We start from the raw sequence: 20,785 nt of genomic DNA on the forward strand, positions 1-20,785 counted from the left end.
GGTAACAAGGAATGTAAGGACACTCATCACTTACTTAGGTACCCAAAGGCCAGATGGCATATGCTGTGGTTTCGACCCACAGGATCACTTACCCCCATACCAGCAGTGTCCCACACTATCCCTGATAAACTCCACTGTGAGGTCTTGATATTAACCTGAAAATACACACCATGGAACATGTTTTTGGTACAGGAATAATTCTACTTCCACCCTTGCAAATTCCCCTGGTCACGTGCATCATTTCAGGACCCATGGGGACTACCTGGATACTCTGACTTGCAGAACTCCAAGATCAAATCCTGGGAAGGGACATCTACTTCTCTTGAAAGGATACCTGAAAAAATTCCCAAGGTCAAGAACACAATGATGGTATAAAACAAATTATTTGGATTAGATACTATCTCTAAAGATTATGAAAAATCTAATTTTTATTAGTATTATTAGGGTCAAACTAATGTCTTCATTGTATACGTGCCAAAATAAGATAAATATGAGTCTTGAACATTAATTACATAGCTATCTGAAAGTAAAAATGTGTCTAGTAGGTTAATGTCACATAGATATTCCAGCAAAGAGCAGAACAAGATACATGCAAACAAACAGGTAACACAAGTATTACAGACATCATCCTCACCTGCTTCATGCTGAAGATCAGATGGTTTGCAGTGGGACCAGATTCACTTTTATCATGTACCTGGTCAAGGGCAAGGTTCTGTTAACAACCATTGTTAGGCTGACTATGTTTTCTTGAAAGGAAACTGAAGAAACACATAGGAAAAGTGTGTTTAAGGACACGACTTCTTCTACCAGAACACCTGATAATCATCCTTTTCACTTCCATTATTACGGAACACATAACACACTGATTCTACCCTGACACTTGCATTAATTCAGGTCAACACCTTGGTCAGAAGAAAGCCATCGTGTCTTAACTGGATTCCTGCAAAAACACTGTAGTCACGACTGGAGTGGGAACTTGACAATTACGGATACGGTCAACTCTCAACACTCACAGGGTTAAACATGTTATCTCTAAAATGTAAAAAGTGTAAAGTCATGGTCACTAGATTTGGTAAGGACTATCATCTCTTACCTGGATACCTGCAATGAAATCATAGTAACGAGAGGTCTTAGACACCATCCCTCACCTACATTACATACAGGAGCAGATGTTCTGCACTGTGGGTCATCCTCACTTACCTCCGTACCTGCTGTGCGCTTCCTGTACGGTGACTGATGTCTTAACATGAACCTGAAAACACAGCATAGAAAACTTGCTCCACACACATTTTATTCGACCTGGGTAACTGCAAGTTCTCTTGGTCAGTGCATTATTTTGTGGCCCCTTTCCACATTACTGGGCAATATGTAGAACTCAAAAGATTAAATTGTAGTTAGATTTACCTTCATCTCTTGAGGGGATACCTGCAAAGATACCACAGTCATTATCACAAATATGGAACATATGATAAATTACCTGGATAACGGACTATATAGGTCGATTGGTATGGGCGTATAAACACATGTTATCTCTGAACAAGGAGACAGTAAAAGCTCAGGCTAGTATTGTTAGGGACAAATTGATTTCTGAACAGTTTGTATGCCAAGAAGATTAATTATAAAGGTCTAGAAAACATTAATTGCTTATGTATCTGAAGATAAGAAATCTCTAATGATTTATTGTCGCGTCATCTCATATTTTTATACTAGCAAAGAACTTAATGGGATCCCAGCAAAAAGCACAGTAACACTGTGTTAGGGACACCATCCTCACTCACCTAAATACCCAAAGATCAGCTGGATCTATGTTTTGGTAAAACCAGTCTATCACATAACTGGTTACTGGCAAGGTCCCGTCAAGGACCATCATTTGTTTCACTGTGATGTCATAATGGCTGGAACCTTAAAAAATACAACAAGTGTGTTGAAGGATACAACTTACTTTACCTGGGGGGGGAAAAGATACTTACAAATAATTTTGGTTACTGCCATTATTGGAAACCATCATCACTACCTGGATATTGGCAGAACTTCAAGATTAACACCATTATGAGAGACATCACCTTCTTGAGTATCTGTAGGGATCTCATGGACAATAATGTGGGGTGGAACAGTAGGGTACCTTCCCTAGACACCTGTATCTGCCTCCATCACTACTAAGTTTAAATGCCCATTGAATAGAAACTTTATAGTACTAAGGGCTAATGGTTACAAGTAATATCAGTTGGAACAATTTCATTTCTTAACTGGACACATGCAGAAAAATATGCTATCGCAAATGTTAAGACCATCCACACTAATCTAAGTATTTGAAGATCAGATTGTTTGTAAGATGCTTTAGGCTCATATCATCACTTACCTGGATGCAACCAAAGTTCTGTTAACAGTCATGGTGAGACTTACCATGATTTCTTGACAGCAACCTGAAAATCACATTATGACAAAGGTGATTACGGACACACTTTTCCTTTCAGGACCCTGCAAACAACCTTGTTCAGTTCCATCATTGCAGGACCCATCAGCTCTACCTGGATTTTGCAGTGCTCCACCACCTACACCACTGTTAGAAACACCACCGTCTCTTGAATGGTTATCAGCAAAAATACCATAGTTTCTAGTGTGATGGACGGCTCCATGATCATTACAGGAACACCTGCAAACTGATCAACACTCACATGGTTAAACAGACATTTTCTCTAAAATAGCTACCAGTAGGATAGCATGATTGTTAGAATGGGTAAAACATTATCATTTCTCACCAGCACACCTTAAAAGAATCTCATGGTAAAAAAAAGCTAAGGCAATCGACATCTTACACATTACTTATACACACACACACACACACACACACACACAGATCAGAGGGTCTGATGTGGTAAAGATACACACCACCACTTACCTGGATATAAGAAATGTCCCCCATTAATGACCACTGTTAAGTGTTTCATGATCTTGAAGAAACCTGACAAAATAATATGATGATATATGTGTAAAGGGATATGACTTGCTGTAACCAGAACACCTGCAAATAACTTTGGTCACTTCCACTATTAGGAGAACATCAACTGTACCTCAATGCTTGCAGTACTCCAAGGTCAAGGCCATTGTGGTTAGGTAAGACATTTCTTTAGAGGACACCTGCAAAATTCCCATGGTTACTACCAAGGTTGGGAACATCACGATATGGATATGGCAATCCCCCACCACTCACAGGGTTAAACAAACACCTTTTCTAAAATACAAAAAGTAAAAACCTCAACATTTCCAGAATTGGTAAGGACTATCAATTCCAACCTGAATACTTACAAAGAAATCATGGTAACTCTTAGAGACACCATAATCACTTACCTATTTGGAGATCAGATGGCTTGTGCCGTGGTATAGGGCCACAGCCTCCCTTACCTGCACACCAGCAAAGTCCCTGCCCCCATGAATGACCAATGCTAAGTTCACTGTGAGGTCCTGACCGGAACCTGGAAAACACATCATGAAATTTGTGTTAATGGAAGCAACTTTTTCTGCCATGATACCTGCAAATAACATTGTTCACTTCATCATTATGGACCAAAGTAACTCTAGCTGGGTATTTGACATTAAAAATTAGCACCAATGTCAGAAAACCACCAGTGTTTGGACACTTCTCAATATCATATAGATAGTACTATGGAGGGAAATAGAACAGAAATACTTACATATATGCAATCCCTCAACACTCACAGTGTTCAACATAGACTTCCCTGGAATAAAAAAGTGAAAACTCATGTTTTCTAGAGTTGGGAAAACCATCATTTCTTTCCTAAACATGTGCCCCAAAAATCATGGTAACAGGAAGTGTGAGGACACACAATCACTTACCCGTGTGTGTGAAAATCTGATGGTCCATGCTGGGGCGCAGGCCCACATCATCACTTACCTCGCACCACCAATGTCCTCCATCAACTACCATGGAGAGACTCACCATGACATCCTGAAATGTATCGAGAAAACACACTATGCAAAATTTTCCTGTGTACATCTCATTTAAACCATACACCCGCAAATTCCCTGGCCATTTGTATTGTTTTGGGATCCATCCACACTACCTGGGTACTTGCAGAGCTCCAAGATTGAAGCTAGAAAGAGACTGGTTCCTCTTGGAAGGGATCCCTACAAAAAAGCCAGGGTCAATAATGCTGTGATGGACAACAGGATACATTACTGGGTATCGGCACATCCTTCCATCACCACTGGTTCTGAAAACACAGTAGCTCCAAACAAGGACACAACTCTCATTCTTACCAGTATTAGAGAAATACATTAATTTCTTAACAGAATACATGCCCAAACAATGTCAATATTAGAATCATCAACATATTAATGCATAGGTATCTAAAAATTAGAATGTCTCTAGTAAGCTAACGTCGCATTATCGTATACCTGTGTACCAGGAAAGATCTTAAGAGGATATCTGCGAATAAACACAGTAACACAAGTGTTAGGGATGCCATTCTCATTTACCTAGACATTGAAGATTAGATCAGTCTGTATGGTAAGACCCACGGTAGCACTTACCTGGTTATTAGTAAGGATCTGTTACCAACCACAGTGAGGTTCACTGTGTTCTCCTGACAAGAACCTGAAAACGCACAAGCAACGATGTGTTTGAGATGCAAATTATTCCACGGGGAAACCTAAACATAACCTTTCCACTCCCATTACCATGGAACACATCAACTCTACCTAGCAACTTCCATTACTCAGGGCAACACCATTGTCAGGAGACGCCATCATTCTTGACTGGATACCTGCCAGATTCTGTGGTTACACCCAGGTGTGAGCTCCATGACGATCACCTGTACGAGTGTAATCCCTTAATGCTAACAGGCTTCTACATTATCTCTAAATATAAAAGTGAAAATTCACTGTTTTTATTACTGGTAAGGGCGACATCATCTCTTACTTCAACACCTGCAAAAACAGAATGGTGACAAGAAATTGTATCATCACTTACCTAGCTATGTGGAGATGAGATGACCTGTCCTGTGCTTTTGGACCCCAGCCTCTCCTATCTGTGTCCTGCCATAAAGCTTCCCGCTAATGTCTATGGCTGGGTTCATCGTGATGTCTTGACAGGAAGCTGAAAAACACACTGTGGCAAATGCGTTTGGTACGAGTTCATTCTTACAGACAGCTGCGAACTCTCCTGGCACTTTGTGTTACCTCAGGACCCATCAATGAGGCCTGAATATACTTGCGAAACTCCAAGGTCAGCCCCAAGGAAGAGCAATCTTCCTCTCCTGAAGGAGTGCTTGCAGAAATCCTGTGGTTGGTAACACAGTGATAGACAATACGATAAAGGACCTGGGAATGTGAAAGTTCCCCGATCAGTCCGAAACCATCATAAATAACAGTCATACATTCTCAGGCATACTAATTGTTAGGGACAACTTAATTGCTTAACTGCATACAGGCCTCTCACCAGGTTACTGTTAGGGCCTGAACAATATCATTCATCACACAGATTTCTGAAAGTAATGTCTCCTGGAGTTAATGTCATAGCATCTGAGACCTGGTTACTAGGAGAACCTTAATAGTTTATCTGCAGAAAGATGGTAATACAAATGTGAGAGACATCATTCTCACTTGCCTTGATCATCTGAGGATGAGATGCTCTTACCCATAGGTAAAACTCTCTTTAGCACTTAATTGGTTCCTGACAAGATTTTGCTAATAACCATTCTTCTGTTTGGAGTGACTGCTCGACAGGATCCTAAAAAAGAGGGAGGGCGAATGTGTATAAGGCAACAACTCCTCCTGGCAGGGTATCTATAGGTAATTTTGGTCCATTCTTTCACTATGGGAACCATCAACGTCACCTGGATCATGGCAGAACTTCAAGGTCAACATGGATACGGGAGACATCATCACCTCTTGACTGGCCACCTGGAAAAATCTTATGGTAATAACTGTGGTGTGGAACCTAGATGAGTAACCTGCACTCGGGTCTCAGTCACTATTGATGTTAGGCACACATTATATATATAAACTCAGTGGGGGTGTTAAATAATCTTTTTTTAAAGGAAGGGCTAAGCCAGTGCAGGGCTTGAACTTACAACCCGAGATCAAGAGTCACGTGCTCCACCGACGGAACTTTAATCCTGTAAGAGCTAATGCTTACTAGCATTGTTTGAGATGATTTTTTACCTGAATACCTACTCAAAAAAACCCAAAACGAAACCATGGGTACACTAATGTTAGTGATGCTATCAAACTTACCTGGAAATCTCCAGATCAGAAGGTCTGTGGGGGTGCTTGGGGCATATCGTCACTTACCGCAACACGAGCACTGTCGCTGATAAAAATCATTATGAAGGTCATCATGATCTGTTGACAGGAACCTGAAAACCACATTGTGACAAGGGTGTCTACAAACACATATTTCCCACCAGGACACCTGCAAACACCCTCCTCTCTGCCGGGATACCTGCAGTCCTCCAAGTTCTGCACCACTGTTAAAAATACCATCACCTCCTAACTGCTGTCAAGTAACACACCGTTGCTACCGTGACACAGAAGTTTGTAACCATTATATGGATACCCATAAATCACTCAAAACTTCCAGGGCTAAACATATTTTCTCTGAAATAAAGAAAGGTACATGGTTACTGGTATTGACAAGGATACTATCATCTCTAAACTTAAATACCTAAACAAACGAACGGCAAGTGAGAAAAATATGGCAACGAAAAGTTTAGGCAAGTGAATATTACTTACTTCTCTGTATATGAAAGTCAGATGGCCTGTGCTGTGGTTTAGGTCCACTTCATCACTGACCTTGACACCAGCAATGTCCCATGTTATATACCAATAATGGGCTTATCATGTTCTGACATGAGCCTGAAAACCATATCGTGGAGAATAAAACTTTCTTCCGCTACACCTGCAATTTCTCTTGGTTACTTGTGGAAGGAACTCTCAGGTAAATCTGAGGACATACCTTTCTCTCTTGATGGATACCTACAAAAATTCCAGCGTCGATAATGCTATGATAGATTACGGGACAGAATACCTGGATCCTTCTGTCACTCCAACTGTTAAATACATAGTATCTCTAAACAAGAATACAGAAAATCACATTCTTACTAGTGTTACTAGGGGCACATTAATTTCTTAACAGAATACGTCCCAAAATAACATAAATGTAAGAGTCTCAAACATTAATTATATAGATGCCTGGAAATAAGAATGTCTCTAATAAGATGTCATATCATCTCATACCTGTATACTAACAGAGACCATAACAGGATATCTGCAAACAAACTCAGTAACACCAACGTTAGCGACACCACCCTCGCCTACTTTCCTTTTGGAGAGCAGAGGGTCTGGATAGTGGTAGAACCCACGTCATCACTTACCAGGTTAAGAGCAAGGTTCCATTAATGAATATTGTTAGGTTCACTGGGTTTTCTTGACAAGAGCCTGAAGAAACACACAGGAAAAATGTGTTTACACAACTTGTTCTACCAGAACTCCTGCTAATAATCCTTTTCATTTGCATCATCATGGAGCATGTTAACTCTACTTTGATACTTGTATTAATTCAGGTCAACACCTTTGTCAGAAGAGACTACAATGTTTTAACTGGACTCCTGCAAAAATACTGTGGTTACTGCTGGCACGGGAACTTCTTAACAATCATAGATACAATCAAATGTCAGCACTCACAGAGTTAAACATGTTATCTCTAAAATATAAAAAGTATAAAGTCAAGGCCACTAGAGTTGGTAAGGACTCTACCATTTCTTACCTGAATACCAGCAACAAAATCATAGTAACAGGAAGTGTCAGGGACACAATCACTTACCTACATAGTAGGATCAGAAAGAGTGCGCTGTGCTTTAGGCCCACATTAGCCCTTTCCTCAATATCCCTATATGCCTCATTAAATGTGAGAGGGAAGCCTATTAATCATGAGGTCTTCACATAAGCCTGAAAAACACAGTGTGGAAAATGTGTTCAGTACATGCTTTGTTCTACCTGGTCTGGTCTACTGCAGTTTCCATTGGTCAAGGACATCTCTTTGAGGCTCATCACCACCATGTGAATACTTTTAGCAGTCCAAGACTAAACTCTGGTTAAGAGAGACCTTCCCCTCTTAAAGAGATACGTGTAAAAATTCCATGTTTAATATTGTGAAGATGGACAATATGATAAAAGGATAGGCAGGTATCCAGATAGTCTATCAGTAGATGTGTACAAAACACAACCTCTGAACAGGAATACAGTAAAATATTGTGCTTACTCATATTGTTAGGGACAAATTAATCTTACTACATACAAGCCAGAAATACGGGTAATATAAGACTACTTAAGTCATCATTAATTACATACGTATCTGAAAAATACGAAGGTCTAATGGGTTAATGCACTGTCATCTCATACCTGTACAACAGCAGAAGCTTTAGCATGATACGTACAGAAAAAACATGCTAACTGTTTTCAGGACACCATCCTCACTTACCTAAGACATCTGAAGAATAGGTGATCTCAAGTATGGTGTAACATCCACAATATCACATACCAGGTTACGAGCAGGGTCCCATTAATGGGACTGTAACAGGACTAACTACCATAACCTGAAAAAACAAAATTGACAAGTACGTTTAAGACAAAAGTTGTTTTGCTCTTCCACAGGAGGCCTACATGCCCCCACCGGGGCTGCTGCTACATCTCTAGTGATCCCTGAGAAGTTCCAGCACATTCTGTGAGTATTCAACATCGATATCGATGGGAGACAGAAAAGAGCCTTTGCCATCACTGCAATTAAGGGTGTGGGGTGAAGATATGCTCACATGGTGTTGAGGAAAGCAGACATCGATCTCCCCAAGAGGACAGGAGAGCTCCCCGAGGATGAGGGGGAATGTGCGATCACCGTTACGCAGCATCTATGCCAATGTAAGACCCCAGGCTGGCTTCAGACAGATGAAAGGACATGAAGGATGGAAAATATAACCAGGTCCTGGCCAATGGTCTGGACAACAAACTTTGTGAAGACCTGGAGTGACTGAAGAAGATTCAGGCCCCCCGAGGGCTGTGTCACTTCTGGGGACTTCGCGTCCAAGGCCAGTGCACCAACACCACAGGCTGCCATGGCCACACTGTGGAAGAAATAAATCTGTAGGCCTATCTGTTAATAGTTTATACACCTAAAAAAAAGAAAAAGTTTTTCACCTGGGGGAAAAAAGAATACATATAATTAACACTGGTTATTTCCATCAATAGAAAACCTATCAACACTACTTGGTTCTTGGCATAACTAGAACTTCAAGGTCAACTCCATTGTTAGAGAAGGCATCATCTCCTGAGTCCCTGTAAAAAATTTCTCTCTCAACACTGTGGTGTGGAACAGGAGGATAACTTACCTGGACACCTGCATATCCCTCAGTCACCATCTAAACTTTAAATAATTACTAGCATGGTTACTAGCCTACTCTATAATTTCTTACCTGAATACCTATAAAAACAAAAACAAAAACATAGTCATAAAGAAGCTGGGAAATCCATCCACACTTACCCACCTATCACATGGTTAGATTGTTTCTAGGGAGCTTGAGGCCCACATCATCACTTACCTGGATGAAAGCAAAGTCCTATTATTGATCATTATGGGATTCACCAGGATTTCTTGACAGGAACTTGAATAACATACAGTGACAAATGGGTCTGTAGGATACCCTCTCTACCAGGTCATGGAAATAATCTTGTGCACTTACATCATTGTAGGATCCATCAACTCTACATGGGATCTTTCAGTACTCCACGGTCTATGCCATTGCCAGCATGTTTTGATTACCTACAAAAACACCATGGTAACTTGTGGGATCTGCAACCATTTATTCCATGAATACCCATGAATTGCTGAATATTTATGTGGTTTTATGCAAATTTCCTCTAAAACACAAAAAACTTGGATAATAGGTTTGCTAGAATTGGTAAAAATGCTATCATTTCTGCCTGAATGCCTTAAAAAAAAAAAAACCCACATGGTAAAACAAATTCAAGTAATCAAGAAAATTTAATGGAAAAAGACTCATGAAGATCAGAGGGTCTGATGTAGTGAAAGTACACCTCATCAGATATCTGGATACCAGAAACGTACCCCCTTTACCGACCATCATCAGATTCATTGAAGTCTTTTGACAGGAACCTGAAAAACACATGATCTACGTGTAAAGGGACACAACTTGTTCTACCAGGACACCTGTAAATAACCTTGGTCACTTTATCATTCTGAGACATATCAACTATACCTAAACACTTAGAGTATTTCCAAGGTCAAAATCATCACCAGATAAGACAATATTTCTCCATGGGACACCTCCAAAATTGTTGGTTGTTGCTGTGGTTGAGGACACAATGTTAATTATCTCGATATGGCAATCCCTCATCACTCACAAGGTTAAACAAAAATCTTTCCTAAAATGTAAAAAGTAAAACTCATGGTTTCTATAATTAGTAAGGACTATCAATTCCTACCTGAACATCTGCAAAGAAATCATGGTAACAACTCTTAGGGACACCGTCATCACTTACCTATCTGGAGATCAGATGGCCTGTGCTGTGATTTAGGGCCACAGCCTCACTTACCGGGAAACTTACCAGCAATGTCTGCCATTGCCATCAATGCTAGGTGCACAGTGATGTCTTTTTCAGGCTGCTGTCCAGACATGATGAGATCTATGTTAAAGGAAACAACTTGTTTCTAGCAAGGTATCTACAAATAAGCTGATCGCTCCATCATTATGGGACACACCAGCTCTACCTGGGTATTTTCAGTAAACAAAGATCAACACTGATGTCAGATAAAATCAGCCTTACTTCACTGGACACCGACAGAAAACCCATGGGTAGTACTATGATGGAAAACAGCGTGATAAACAGCTGGATATGTGCTATCCTTAGACACTCAGAGGGCCAGACAAACTTTTTCTAAGATAAAAAGTGAATGAGTCTAATGAGTTAATGTCATATCATCTCGTATCTGTAAACTAGCGAAGAGCTTAACAGGAAACTTACCAAAAAAAGTATGGTACACTGTTAGAGACACCATTCTCACCCACCCGGATAGCTGAAAATCAGATTTCCATACTGAGAGAAGACCCACTTCATCACGTGTCTGGTTACCAGCAAGCTCCCCCTGACAACCACTGTCTGCTTCACTGTGATGTCATGACTGCACAGAACCTTGAGAAACACGCTCGGCAAATGTGTTGTTACAGGATACAACTTGTCTAGCCGCAGAAATAGTACATTTGCAAATAATCTTGGTCACTTCCATCATTAGGGGAAGCATAAAAGGACATGTATTTTGGCATAACTTTAAGGTTAACACCATTGTTAGATGCACTAACTTGTAGAAGTGTCATGGCCAATGTTTGATGTGCGACAGCAGTAGAAGTTACCTAGACCTGCATAGACCTTTATCACTACTAACATTAAATACACACTGTATCTAAGTTAAAAAAAAAAAAAAAAGGCATATACTTACTAGCATTGGTTGGGACAGTATCATTTCTTAACTGGAAACCTGCAATGGAAACATTGTGCCAGAACAGTTAGAAACACCACCTACACTTACCTAAATATCTGAAAATCAATTTGTAGGGAGCAGAAGGCCCATATCATCACTTACCTGAACATAAGCAAAGTCCCAGCAATGATCACTTTGAAATTTACCATGACCTCTCGATGGTAATTTAAACAACACTCTGTGAAAACCATGTCTAAAGACCTTCCTTTGCGACTAGAAATACTATTTGCAGTGTTCATTGCCATTACTGCAGGACCCATCAGATCTTTCTGGATTGTTGCAACACTTCAAGGTCCATGCCAAACAGATATGCCATCATCTCTTCCCTGCTCACCTGTGAAAACACCAACATTATGACCGTATCACACCACTCTGTGATTATGGGTATTCATGGCCTAATTTGCCCAATACTCACATGACTAAACATACATTTTCTCTGAAATAGAAACACAATAGCATGGTTTCTACAACTGGTAAAATCATTATAATTTCTTACCTGATCATCTGAAAAAAACATGGCAAACCAGTTTAGTCGATCAATAACACTTACCTAGGTACGTGAAGATCAGATGATTTGAAATGGTGAAGGTGAACATCATCCCTTACGTGGGCAACAGAAATGTCCACAGAGAATGACTAGTGTTAGGTTCATCATCATATCTTGACAGGAACCTAAAAAACACATTATGATATATGTGTAAAAAGGACACAGCTCACTCTAACACAACACTTATGAATAAGCTTGGTCATTCCCATCATTACAAAAGCATCAACCCCTGCCTGAATATCTGTAGCTCTCCAAGGTCAAGAGCATTGTCAGGTAATACAGCTTTTATAGGACACCTACAAAATTTCCATGGTAAGTACTGTGGTTGAGATATAATGACCAAAACCTGATATATATAATCCCTCATCACTCAGAGTTAAACAAGAGTTTTTTCTAAAAGCTGAAAACTCATAATTTCAAGAATTAGTTAGGAATCCACCATTTCTTACCTGAATACTTGCAAAGAAGTCATGGTAATAGCAAGTAGCAAGTGTTAGGGATACCATCATGACTTACCAAGCTATCTGAAGATCAGATGGTCTGTACTGTGACTTAGGCCCACATCATCACTTACTGTGACATCAGCAATGTCCTATGGTAACTGCCATTGATGGGCTCACTGTGATGTACTGATAGGAGACTGAAAAAAAAAAAACACTATAGAAAATATTTTTGGTGCCTATCTTATTCTACCGCTATACCTGTAAATTCCCTTGGTCCCTTGAAGAGACACCTTCCTCTTTTCATGGTATACCTGTGATAATTTCATAGTCAATGAAGTAGTGGTAAATCTGCAAATCCGTCTATCACCACTATGTTAGGTATACATTATCTCTAAACAAGAATACCAAAAAAAACTTATTCCTATCAATATTATAAGGGACAAATTAAACTCTTAAAGAAATACATACCAAAAGCAAAGTAAATTCAAGAGACTTGAAATGATAAATTTGTAGATATCTGAATATGGAAAAGTCTTTAGAGGCGCCTAGCTGACTCAGTTGGTGGAGCATGACTCTCGATCTCGGGGTTGTAAGTTTGAGCCCCATGTTGGGTGCAGAGATTACTTAAAAATAAAATCTTTTAAAAAGGGGGCACCTAGGTAGCTCAGTTTTAAGCAGCTGCCTTTGGCTTGGGTCATGATCCTGGGGTCCTGGGATCAAGTTCCATGTCAGTTCCCTGCTCAGCAAGGAATCTTTTTCTCCCCCTCCCTCTGCCCCTCCCCCCTGCTCATGCACACATCCTCTCTCTCTCAAATAAATAAAGTATATTTTTAAAAATCTTCCAATAAATAATAAAGAAATAAAGGTCTGGGTCACCTTGGTGGCTCAGTTGGTTAAATGTCAGTTGATTTCGGCTCAGGTCATGATCTTGGGGTCATGGGATTGAGCCCCGAGTCTGGCTCTGAACCCCTCAGGCCCTGTGTTTGAGATTCTCCCTCTCCCTCTACCCCTCCCCCCCATTCATAATCTCTTTCTAAACCAAATAATCTAAAGAAATAGAAGGTCTTTAATTAGTCAATATCACATCATCTCATACCTACATATTAGTAAAAATCTTAACCTGATAACCATAAAAATTTTAAAAATAATACACATTAACACAAACGTTAAGGACATCATCCTCACTTACCTAGATACTCAAGTTCAGATGGTCTTTATTGTAGTAGGATTCACTTTAACACTTACCTGGTTGCCAGCAAGGCTGTGTTAAAAACCATTTTAAGCTCACCTTGTTTTCTTAACGGGAACCTGAAGAAACACATACAAATGAGTTTAAGATACAATTAACTCTACCAAGACACCTGTACCCATCCTTGTTCATGTCCATTATTATGGAACACATCAGCTCCACCAGCATATTCGCACCAATTCAAGGTCAACAGCACTGTCAGCAGAGACTAACATGACTTGACTGGATACCTGGAAAAACCCTGTGGGTCCAGATGAGATCAACGCCTCAATATGTACACGATTAAACACAGATTTTCTCTATAATGTGCAAAGTATAAACTCATGGTTATTAGAATTGGTAAGGACTCTATTATTTCTTACCTGAATACCTGCAACAAAATCATGGTAATGAAAAGTGTTAAGGACCCCACCATCACTTACCTAAGTGTGTGAATATCAGATGGTCTGTTTGTGGTTTTGTCCCACATCTCTTACCTCACTATGTGCTACGTGTCTCCTTCACTACTCACAGTGAGTAGTGAAGGAACTGAAGGAACCTGAGGAACCTGAAAAACAAGCTGAGGAAAGTGTTCAGTATACATCTTATTCTATCGAGACACACACAGAATTCCCTTGGCCCGTTGTATCATTTTATAACTCATCAAGGTCACCTGAATTACTGAAGAACTCTGAGGTTAAACCCTCATATGAGATACCTTCCTTTCTTGAAGCTATAGCTGCAAAAATTCCGTGGTTACTTGCCTATCTGTCACCACTCTGTATAAAAAACACATTATCTCTAAACAAGAAGATAGTTAAGACTCATGCTTGCTAGTATTGTTCAGGGCAAATAAAACTCCTAACTGTAAAGATGCCCCCAAACAAGGTTTTAGAAGAGTCTTGGGAACGTTAATTACCTAGATGTCTGAAAATAACCAAAAGTCTCTAATGAGTGTATGTCCCGTCACATCCTACCTCTATCAGCAAAGACCTTAATAGGATACCTGCAAAAACCACAACACATGTGTTAAGGACACATTCCTTAGCTAGATACTGAAGATCGCACAGTCTGCACTGCAGTAAGAACCACTTTATCACTTACCTGGTTACTAGCGCTGCTGAATAATGACCATTGATAGATTCACTGTGATTCCTTAACTCGAACCTGAAAAACACATGCAGTGGTTATGTTTAAGAACACAACTAGTGGGGCGCCTTGGTGGCTCAGTCGGTTGGGTGTCTGACTCCTGATTTCGCTCAGGTCACATCTCTGGGTTGTGGGATCCGGCCCCATATCAGGCTCTGCACTCGGTGTGGAATCTGCTTGAGTTTCTTTCTCTCCCTTTGCCCTTCCACTCCTTCTCTCTCTCTCTCTCAAGATAAATATATCTTAAAACACACACATACACACAAACTTGTTTGGGGTGGCTGGGTGGGTCAGCCCGTCAAACATCTGACTCTTGACCCCAGCTTAGGACTTGATCTCAAGGTGGTGAGTTCGAGCCCCGTGTTGGGCTTCACGCTGCCCCCCCACCAAGAAAAAAAATACGACTTGATCTACCATGACTCCTACAAATAATCTTGGCTACCTTCATTATCAAGGAAGTTTCAACACTACCTCGATCTTGGCAGAACTTCAAAGCTGACAGTGTTAGAGATGCTATCATATTTTTACCAAGTGCTTGTAGAAATCTCCTGGTCAGTAGTGTTTGGCAGTAGTAGTAGGCAGTCTAGTAGGATAACCTGAATACCTCTTTATCCCTCAGTCTCTTCTATATATATAAACATACATTACATCTAAACTCTAAAATACTAAAAGCTAATGCTTACTAGCATCAGCTGGTACAATATCATTTCTTACCTGAATACCTACCCCCCCAAAAAAAATAAAGAAAGGGTAGCACAAATGTTAGGGACATCATCCTCACTGACCTCAATATACTGAAGGCCCATATCAGTACTTACTGAGATACATGCAGAGTCTCTGTTAATGATGAGGATCAGGTTCACTATGAACTCTTGACTGGAACTTGAAAAATACATTGTGACAAATGTTTGCCTGAGGACACACACCTTTCATATGGACGTCTGTAAATAACCACCTTCATTTCCATCATGGGCAGGATTCATCAACCTAGCTGGATTTTTGCAATATTCAAGGTCTAGCTATACTGAGACACCATCATCTCCTGATTACTTATCTATAAAATACCATGGTTATAATTGTGAGGCAGAATTTCAGGGTAGTGACCTGGAAAAATGCAAATTACTCATTATTCACATGATTACACATACTTTTTCTATACAATATGACAGCAGGATAATTTGGTTTTTAGCATTGGCAAAACATCATTGCTCGCTTACCTGAATCCTTGCTAAGAGCTCACATAATTAAAGCAGGTCTGGGCAATCCAACATCGTTCAGCCAGATATATAAAGATCAGATGGTCTGTGATGTGTATATCATCCCTTACCTGCATACCAGAGATATCCCGCTGTTACTGACTTAAGACTTCATCATGGTATCTTGATAAGAACCTGAAAAATACTTTATAAAGTATTTATTAAGGGATATAAGTTTTCTTTTTTAACCAGAACATCTGCAAATAACCACGGAGGTTCTTCAGAGCACATCAAGTCTACCTGGATACTTGGATTAATTCAGGGTCAACACCACTGTCCCATAACACCATCATTTCATAACATAAAAACTGTAAAAATCCCATATTTACTAATTGGAGGCAGACCCCATGACATTTACCTGGATCCACAAAATCCCTCAATGCTCACAGAATTGAATATAATTTTCTCTTAAATATAAAATGTAAAAACCTGTAATTACAAGCATTGGTTTGGAACCTATCCGTTATTAATTGAATACTTGTAAGAATTATGTTAACAAGAAGTATTAGAGGTACCAACATTACTTCTTACCTACACATGTGAAGATCAGATCATCTATGCTGTGGTTTAGGCTCACATCATCACTCACCTTGATAACAGCAATATCCCCTGTGAACTTATCACTGATAAGCTCACCAGGGGGTCTTGATATGAATCTGAAAAACACATTGTGAAAAACGTGTTTGGTGCATGAATCATTCTACCTCTACGCCTACAAATTCCCTTGGTCATTTGTATGATTTTGGGACCCATCAAGGTTACCTGGATACCTGCAGAAGTCCAAGGTTAAACTTTAGAAAAAAACATCCTCCACTTGTGGAGAGATACCTGCAGAAGTCCATGATTATTAAGGTTTGATGGAGAATATGATAAGTTACGGAAAGCCTGCCTACCTCCTTACAAATGTTAAGTACACATTAGTTCTAAAGAGAATGCTGTAAAATCTCATGCTTACTAGTATTGTTATGAACAAATTTCTTAATAGTGTACATGCTGAAAGAGAACTTAATGTGTTTCTACAACATCACTAATTGTCTAGATGCCTGAAATAAAGGTCTCTCCTGAGTTAATGTCACACAATAGTTGTACCCTAGCAAAGACCTTAAAGAGATACTTGCAAAAAACATGGTAACACAAGGGTTATGAACAGGTCCCCGCTTACCTCGATATTCGGAGGTCAGGTGGTCTGTCCTGTGCTCACCCACATCCTCACTCACCTGGTTAAGAGCAATGTTCTGTTAATGTGTTTAACGACACAACTACTTCTACCAGGACACCTGCAAATAACCTTGACCACTTCTGCCATTATGGGACACGTCAACTATCTCTAGACACTTACAGTCCTCCCAGATTAATAACCATTGTCAGATTAAGACCACCATCTGGTGACTTTATACCTGCAGGATTCCCACAGTTACCTGTGTTGTGGAACACCATGATTGTTACCTCACTCTCAGGGTTAAATAGACATTTTCTCTCAAATATCAAAAGTGAAAACTTGGGGCACTGGGTGGCTCAGATGATTAAGCATCTGCCTTTGGCTCAGGTCATGATCTCCAGGTCCTGGGATCGAGCCCTGTGTTGGGCTTCCAGCTCAGCAGGGAGTCTGTTTCTTCCTCTCCCACTACCTCGCCCCCTGCTTGTGCGCACTCGCTCGCTCTCTCTCTGTCTCTCTCAAAATGAATAAACTTTTTTTTTAAAGAAGTGAAAACTCATAGTTTCTAGAATGTAAGGACTCTACATTTTCATACCAGAATTGCATGCAACCAAAATACCATAAATATTAATGAATCATCACTTACCTACATTTCTTTTATTTTAAGATTTTATTTATTTATTTATCAATCAGAGAGCGCAAGCTCACAAAAAGAACAAGCAGGGGAAGCAGCAGGCAGAGGGAGAAGCAGGCTCTCTGGTGAGCAAGGAGCCCGATGTGGTACTCAATTCCAGGACCCCAGGATCATGACATGAACCAAAGGCAGACACTTAACCGACTGAGCCACCCAGCCATCCCAACTTACCTACCTTTCTAAAGGTCAGCTGGTCTATGCTGTGGTTTAGGCCCACTTTCATCACTTCCCTGGACATCAGCAATGTTCCCACTAATGATCCTTGTTAGGGTCACTGTGAGGTCTTGACAGGAACCTGGAATGCATATTATGAAGTAGGTGTCAAAGGATACCTGTAAATTACCTTGTTGATTTCTATAATTATGGGACATATTAACTCTGCCTGAATCCTAGCAATATTCCAAGGTCAACATTTTTAGGTAAGACCATTATTTCCTAATTGCACACCTGTAAAGACCCCATGGTTCCCGCTGTGGTGAGGAACACCATAATTATCCATATACCTACAATCTCTTGACACTTGGTCCCTTGTTTAGGAACCCATCAATGGCCCTTGGATTCTGCAGAATTTCTAGGTCAAATCCTAGTAAAAGACATCTTCCTCTCATGGAGGCAAACCTGCAGAAATCCCATGGATAATAACATAATGTTGAAGAACATGATAAAGTAATTGGATACTTGCTTATCTATCACTAAGCAAGTCAAATACATGTTACCCTTAAACATTAAGAATTCAGCAAGATTTCATGCTTACTAGTACTGCTAGGGACAAATTCCTTTTTTTTTTTTTTAAGATTTTATTTATTTGAGAGGAAGAGTGAGTGAGAGAGAGAGCACGAGCAGGAGGAGGGGCAGAGGGGCAGAGAGAAGAAGACTCCCCTGCTGAGCAGGGGGCCTGACTCAGGGCTCCATCCCAGGGCCTGGGGACCACAACTCAAGCTGAAGGCAGATGCTTAACCGACTGAGCCACCCAGGTGCCAGGACAAATCCGTTTTTAACTGCATACATGCCCATAACAATTTTAACATAAGAGTCTAGACAACATCATTAATTTAGATTCTGGAAATAAAAATGTCTTCAGTGGTGGCACTTGGATTGCTCAGTTGGTTAAGCAGCTGATTTGGTTTCAGCTTAGCTCATGATCTCAGGGTCTTGAGATCAAGTCCCATGTTGGGCTCTGTGCTCAGTGGGGGGTCTGCTTAAGATTCCCTTTCCCCCACCCCTCCCCTCCAAAATAAGTAAATATATATTTTTTTTAAAAGGGGGGGACATCTTTAATGAGTAAATATTGTATCATCCCATACCTGTACATAAGGCAAGACCTTAATGGGAAACCTGCAAAGAAACAAAAACCAAAAAACATAGGACACAAGTGTTAGGGCTGCCATCCTAATTTCCTGATTTCTGATTATAGTTGCACAACTAATATATTAATTAATATATATATTGCACAACATATATTATCACTTACCTGGATACCTGGAAAACTCCATTAATGAATACTTTCACATGCCCCATGATCTCTACCCTGGAACCTAAAAAACAAAAAAACAAAACCAAAAACATGTGGCAAGTGTGTTTAAGGATGCAACTTGTTCTACAGGATCATGACAAATAAATACTCTAGGTTACTGCCATCATTAGGAAACTATCAGCACTACTTGGTTCTTGGCCTATCTCCAAGGTCGACAACATTCTCAAAAGGCACCATCATCTCTTGACTGAAAACCTCTAAAAATCTCCTGTGATGGGAAACAGCAGAATATCTTACTTGGATTTATGTGACATCCCTGCTGTACCTAAGGTTAAACACATATTATATTGAAATTTTTAAACAATGAAGAGTAATGCTTACTAGCATTGGTTGGGACATTAGATTTCCTACCTGAATGCATGTGAAAGAAACATAACACAAATTTTAGGGACTCTATCCTTGCTTACCTAGATAACCAAAGATCTGGTCTGTGGTGTGCTTAAGGCGTGTATGGTGACCAGACACCAGCAACATCTCTGTAAACAACCTTGGTGAAGTTCACCAGGCTATCTTGATTGAAACCTGAAAAACACATTGTTACAGATATCTCTGCCTACACATCTTTTGCCTCTGGGATACATGTAAATAAAGCTGGTGGCTTCCTTAATTGCAGGATCCATCAATTCTACCTGGTTATTTGTTCTGCATTCCATCATCTATATCTCTGTTAGCAGTAATACCTTTGTCGTCTGGACACTTGCAAAAATCCCATTATTACTACTATGGTGGGGAACACATCACAAGTCCGTGGATACAACAATCCCTCAACACTCTGATATACCTCTCTGAAAATGAATACAGAAAATCTCACACTTACTATGAGGGACAAGTTGGTTTCTTCCCTATACGTCTGTCAAAAAACAGTCATAAGAGTTCTTGATGCCGTTATTACTTACATAGGTATCCGAAAGTAAGAAGGTCTCTAATGTGTACAGGACATGTCATCTCTAGAACTAGGAAAGTTCTTACCTGATACCTGGAAAAAACAAAACAAAACATGGAAACACAAGTGTTAGGGACACTATCATTGACCCAGATTTGTGAAGATCAGATGTGGTGAGGAATACCATAATAATCACCTAGATATGGTAATTAAACAACAATTAACACCCATGGCGTTAAACATACATTTTCTCAAAAACATAGAAAGAATTCATGATTTCTAACAGTGGTAAGGATTCTATTATTTCTTACCTCAATGCCTGCAAA

General features: G+C 40.0%; 2 long non-coding RNA genes across 5 annotated transcripts; both read right to left on the reverse strand.

Annotated features, from left to right (window-relative positions):
- Positions 1–39: 39 nt before the first annotated feature.
- Positions 40–7,964, reverse strand: LOC309856504. Of its 4 annotated transcripts, XR_014307235.1 has the most exons (16): positions 7,844–7,964; positions 6,464–7,458; positions 4,991–6,377; positions 4,552–4,615; positions 4,417–4,447; positions 4,083–4,146; positions 3,856–3,967; positions 3,693–3,737; positions 2,900–3,473; positions 2,529–2,660; positions 2,360–2,423; positions 1,405–1,425; positions 1,201–1,252; positions 635–758; positions 263–334; positions 40–155 (listed from the first exon to the last, which is right to left on the reverse strand). It is a non-coding gene; the product is annotated as an uncharacterized lncRNA (long non-coding RNA). The 4 variants fall into 4 exon arrangements; XR_014307234.1 differs by having other exon boundaries at positions 635–1,425; positions 2,900–2,962; positions 3,072–3,473; XR_014307236.1 differs by having other exon boundaries at positions 635–1,425.
- Positions 7,965–8,624: 660 nt separating this feature from the next.
- Positions 8,625–12,822, reverse strand: LOC309856168. Its single transcript, XR_014307079.1, has 5 exons — positions 12,566–12,822; positions 12,120–12,241; positions 11,672–11,903; positions 11,528–11,566; positions 8,625–10,716 (listed from the first exon to the last, which is right to left on the reverse strand). It is a non-coding gene; the product is annotated as an uncharacterized lncRNA (long non-coding RNA).
- Between the last annotated feature and the right edge of the window lie 7,963 nt (positions 12,823–20,785).

Source organism: Mustela nivalis, assembly GCF_964662115.1.
Source record: "Mustela nivalis genome assembly, chromosome: X".
NCBI lineage: Eukaryota > Metazoa > Chordata > Mammalia > Carnivora > Mustelidae > Mustela > Mustela nivalis.